The 5,983-nt window shown below is 37.6% G+C and overlaps 1 pseudogene; it reads right to left on the bottom strand.

Moving 5' to 3' along the window:
- Positions 1 to 3,112: 3,112 nt before the first annotated feature.
- Positions 3,113 to 4,280, bottom strand: LOC102830653 (annotated as a pseudogene).
- Positions 4,281 to 5,983: the final 1,703 nt, after the last annotated feature.

Below are 5,983 nucleotides of genomic sequence, written 5' to 3'. Positions count from 1 at the left end.
GAAAAATCATAAAAATGACCAGACTTACTGGTCTGACAGAGAGTGGTAGAACCCCTGAGACTGTGACCCTTAGACACCTTTCAAATTTGGAACTGAACTCCCTCCCAGAGATCATCTTGCAGCAAAACAACAGATCTATAAAGTGAACAATAACATTTGCATGGAATGTACTCTTCAGAATAATCAACATATGAGATCAAAAGGACTGCATTTGCCCAAAAGCAAGGTTCAGAAGGCAGGAAAGGGCAGGAAAGATGGACAGATGGAAATGGACAACCCAGAGAGGAAATGGGACAAGTGCTGTTATATTGAGGGAATGGCAACTAATGTTATTAAACAAAATGGGTACAAACTGTTGAATGGAAAACTAATTTGCTCTATAAACCTTCATCCAATTTTTAAAAATTATCTATCTATATGTTTATATATATGACTCCTGGTGTGGCACTGTAGGATCAGCACTGGACTGAGAAACACAAATTCACCAGCTGCTTCTTGGAAACCCTATACAGAGTCTCTATGAGTTGGAACCGTTTCCATGGCAGTTAACAACAGCAACAACATATATGTATATATATGTAACTGGGGAGCACTGGAACTCTGTAGGATAAGCACTGGACTACAAACCACAAAGTTGACTAGACCACCAACTGTTCTGCTGGAGAAAGATGAGACTTTCTGCTCCTGCAAAGATTTACAGAATCAGAAACCCTATACAAGGTGGCTATGAGTCAGCCGACTCAGTGGCACTTAACAATAATGTATGACTATCTGAAGCAAAGATGGTAACATTGTATGTGAGGTTTATAATGTATGTAAATATAAGACATGTGACAACTATAGTGTAAAGGGGATGGCAGCAAATGGATCTATGTAGTTGCAAGGGTCCTACATTTTCTGTGACGTAGTTCCATATCAACTGTAAATTCACTGAGAAGAATTAGGAATGCAAAATTTAATCCCTTAAATAACCACTAAAATAATTAATAATAATAATAACAATGAGGATGCAAAGGAGACAGAAAAGGAAGTGCAAAGGGATAAAAAAAAAGTATTGTGTTTAATATATAAAGACACAGGTTGAAAATAAGTAGATTAGAAAAGATACTTGAAAACAGTCAGTCTATGCACTGAAGACCAGAAGAGTTGTGAGATCAAGAACACCATAGAGGAAGCAAGCAAAAAGGCAGTAAAAAGACAGGAAAGAAAGAAAACACCAAAATGAATGTCAGAAAGGAACTGAAAACTTGCTCTTGAGTGTAGAGAAGCTAAGGTGAATGGAGGAAATAAGGAAATAAAATAAGTGAACAGCAAAGTTCAAAGAAGACAAAGCCAAGTATTACAATGAAGTGTGCAAAGACCTGGAGCTAGAAAGCCAAAAGGGAAGAACATGTTCAGAATTTCTCAAGCTGAAAGAACTGAAGAAAAACTTCAAGCCTCAATTTGAAATACTGAAGGATTCTAAGGGTAAAATATTGAATGACGCAGAAAGCATCAGAGGAAAATGCAAAGAATACACAGAGACTGTACCAAAAATAAATGGAGACTGTTAAGCTATTTCAAGAGGTATCATATGATCAAGAATCAATGTACTAAAGGAAGAAGACCTAACTGCAGTGAAGACTTTGGAGAAAAAGAAGGCTCCAAGGATTTATGGAATACAGATTGAAATCTTTCAACAAACTAATGCAGCATTGACACACTCACTCACCATATATCACAAAGTTTGGAAGACAATTGATTGGAAGAAATCCATATATGTACCTATTCTGAATAGAGATGGCCTAACAAAATTAGGAAGTTGAACAATATCATTGATATCACACGAAAGTAAAATTTTGCTGAAGATATTTTTAAATGGTTGCAGCAGTACCTGGACAAGGAATTGCTAGAAATTGAAGATGAATTCAGAAGAGGACAGAGCTCTGGTAGCTAGCATAGTGGTTACAAGTTGGGCTGCTAACCTCAAGGTCAGCAGTTCAAAACTACCAGCTGTTTCGTGGGAGAAAGATAAGGTTTTCCGCTCCCATAAAGATTTACAGCCTTGAAAACCTTATGTAGGGTTGTTATGAGTTGGAACCGACTCCACAGCACACCACCACCACATCAGAAGAGGACATAGAACTAGGGATATCATTGCTAATGTCAGATAGAACTTGGCTGAAAGCAGAGAATACTAGAAAGATGTTTACTAGTGTACTGACTATGCAAGGCTTTCAACTGTGTAGATCATGACAAACTATGGACAACATTGAGAACAATGGGTATTCCTGAACACTTACTTGTGTTCATGAGTAACCTGTATATAACCAAAGACAGTCATTAGAACAGAACAAGGGGATACTGAATGTTTTAAAATCAGGAAAAGTGTGTACCATAATATTCAATCTGTATGCTGAACAAATAATCTGAGAAATTGGATTATATGAAGAATGTGGCATAAAAATTGGAGGAAGACTCATTAACAACTCACAATATGCAAATGATATAACCTTGCTTGCTGAAAGCAAAGAAGACTTACCAATGAAGATCAAAGACTACATTTTTCAGTATGGATTGCACCTCAATGTAAAGAAAACAAAAATTCTCACCACTGGACCAATAAATAACATCAACATAAATGGAGAAAAGTTTGAAGTTATCCAAGACTTGATTTTTTTAGAGTATAATCTATTTTACTTAGGATCAACTGATTTAAATGTTAATCACATCAACAAAATATCTTCACAGAAACATCTGGACTTATTTTTGACCAAATAACTGGATACCACACATAAATGAAACCATCACACATTACTGAGTGTAGAGCTGAAAGACATGTTCAGATACAGTTACATAATATTTCCACCATACAGCTGCAAGGGGCAGAAATAAGAATAAGTAATTGTAAAATATAATAAAATACTTTGGAAGGGATCTGTTTTGAGTATTTGTTTTGTTTTTTATATTTGACGTTTTTATTTTAGGTTGCAAAAACAAAAACAAACAAACAAACAACAACAACAAAAAAAACAACTTCAAATAGGCATGTCAAATGATGAAAAGTCATCCTTTCCAGGGAAGTAGAAGGTAGACCAGTGCAGGTTATCCTCAAGGCCACATACATCCTGTTTCACTGTTGCTTGCACTCTGCTGGGTTTTGATCCTTCTTCACATCATAGTCTGGATCATTTTCCTCATCTCCTTCTTCTTCCCCTTCCTCATCTGCTTCTTCACCTTCTTCATCATAATCATCTTCAATAGCTTCTCCAGTAAAGTATAACACTGATCTTGGTATTAAACGCTCACGTAAAAAGTGACCATTTCAAAGTCTGCAGCCAGGATAGCTTCAGCAGCAGCATCCAAATCTCCACTTTCAGGAACTTCAGGAGGGGCAAAAAAATTAAAGAAAGAGTCATTGGAAACGTTTTTCATCACAGTCCGAACTGTTCCACGCTCCTTGTGTTTTTGCTTCTTCTTAATGGTTTTCAGTATGACATTCTTTCCTTTTTTCCAATCTGTACAACCCATAATTTCTGGCCCATCAAAAGAAAAGGGATCAGAATCATCTGGTTCAGACCTCATCCTATATGTCTTTGTCAACACTTCATTCGTGAACTACTCATTGGGTTCAAAGTGAAACTCTAACACAAAACTCAGTCTGGCCAGCATCTGAGAACTTCACTTTAATATTTTTCAAGTGCTTCAGAATAGGTTCATCGTGTTCCCGAACCATATCGCTGAGCAAGTCAACATTCTTAAAAACAGTCAACCAAAATTCAGGAATTCCTTTAGGATCTTCTTTTTCTTCATCTTTTTTCTCATCTTCAATCTTGGCCTTTTCTTTCAACTCCTCTGAAATTTCATCCTCCTCATCTGCTTTCCACTCACATTCTTCTTCTGTTGGTTCATAAATTGCATTGATGATCTCAAATCACTTGTCAAATAGAGGCTGATAGAGTACAGCATATTTTCTTTTAAGATCATGAACTTCTTCATAGAATTTGGCTTTTATCTGTGCATATTTAACTTGAAGATTTTTAAGAGCATTCACTCGTCTTTTAACTACCCTAGGCAAGCTTTCAATGTTTCCTGTTGGTGTTTCTACCAGATCATCAAGTCTTTCTTGAAGGGCTGCAAGAATCTGAAGATTTTGCATCATCTGAACAGTCAGCTGACGCACTTTGATTTTTGTTTCTTCACAGGTTCTTCTTCTTCTATTTCTTCAACATCGTCCAACTCTTGATCAAGTTCAGACTGTTCTTTGTTGTCAATGTCTGCCATGTTGTTTAGTAAGAACTCCAAATTATCATCTGCTAGAGCACTGAGCAAGGCGGCGGAACTGCGCCGGCAGTGACTCCGGAAGGTAGCAGCGGCGAGAGGAGCAGAAGACGCCGCTGCGAGCAGATGGTGCTAAAAAAAATTTTTTTTTTAAATAGTTGCCTTTGTTTTTAAGAGTTTAATTGTTGCATGATATAATTTCCTTTTAAATAATGGTTATATTTAACAACTGAGTCCAAATATTCCAGATAATCTAATAAAATCTCATGAGCCAGTATGAGCCAACTGTAGCATAGCCCTGGAAGAAGGAGTGCATTTTGGCTGCAAAAATAGGATGCTCTAGAAGATACCTGAATAACATTTGAATACCACCCCTTTCATTCATGTTCCCGTCTCAGTAAACATCTGCTCACAGATTACCTTTAAAAAAAGAATGTGTCTGTCATATCTTATTCTTGCAGCTCATTCAAGCATTCATTACATTTTTTTTTTAAAGCTTTTATTGTGAATTGCATGATAGTTTACATGGTAGATCATCGGCTTTGCACTCAGCCTACTGTATTTTGTTTCATTGTAATGGTTACAATCCCATCCATGCACCATCAGTTAACAGTATTTGCTTCTATTCCCTCTGTTTGTTTGGGGGGTTTTTGTTTGTTTTCTCTTTGATGTACACAAAAACATGCAGGAATATATAATTGTTTAAACAAACAAAGGGTACATTCTGCAAGCCAGCCTCATGGCCACCAGCATACAGCCTTTCTCTTTCTGAGTCTAGAGTCCTCAGCTGCTCTATCTCTCCATGCTATCACCTCTGCCTCCATCTCTGGTGTCGCTACTTCTCCAGTTAGGGTCCCATGTTCTGTCCATGCTCTTCTCTCTTGATGGTCTTAGGGTTCTTTTGTTCCTGGAATGTAAGATTAACTACTCTCCCCTTTTTGTTACGCAGCTTCTACCTTTACAGTTGTGACAACTGCAATTAGTCAGGATAACAATTACTCACTATTGAATCAAATGAAACCGTCCTGCTCTCCTTTCACCAGACCTGTCTAGACAAGATGAAAATTAATCAAAGGGGATTCTACCTTCCCCTACATACTCTGAAACTAAACTCTCTCTTGAAAACTTGTAAGTCAGACACTTTGTGCCTTTATCGCCCTCCTCTCCTTTATTTTAGGTAGCCAATATCTAAGTTGCCTGTGCCTATCAACCCTGTGTACAGAAGAGATAGGTTTGATCCTTGATGTGATGACTTCTTCCCTCTTGATTGGTATTTTGAGCTACTACATCTAAAAGTATAGGTCAAGTTCATAAAATTGTAGCAATTTATACTTGCTTTATCAAATTTCTTTATCTTCCTCTAGTCAAGTTCTGATCATCAAGCCATCGAAGCCAGGTCAAATGGGTACTATCTGTAAGTCTGGGTGTTCTTGTGCGTCTCTCTCCACTTCATATCAGCAAGACACTTTATTCTCAGCTCTAGCCCTCCATGGTTAGTTCACTGTCCATGGGCTCAGGAGTTCCCAAATCTCCCAAAACTTCAGACCCTTCCTCTTCTCTCTCTCATCTCAAGGTTGACAGGAGTCTATGGAACATGGTCAAACTCAGCCCACATCTTCATTGCTGACATCCCACACACACACGCTTCCACTCACATGTAGACCAACACATTTGCCAGCAAAAACTTTTTTTTTGCTTGGATCCACTATCAGTATTCATGAAA

The sequence above is a fragment of the Chrysochloris asiatica genome, unplaced genomic scaffold (assembly GCF_000296735.1).
Source record: "Chrysochloris asiatica unplaced genomic scaffold, ChrAsi1.0 scaffold00014, whole genome shotgun sequence".
Classification (NCBI taxonomy): domain Eukaryota; kingdom Metazoa; phylum Chordata; class Mammalia; order Afrosoricida; family Chrysochloridae; genus Chrysochloris; species Chrysochloris asiatica.
This window is presented reverse-complemented; position numbering and strand designations above follow the sequence as displayed.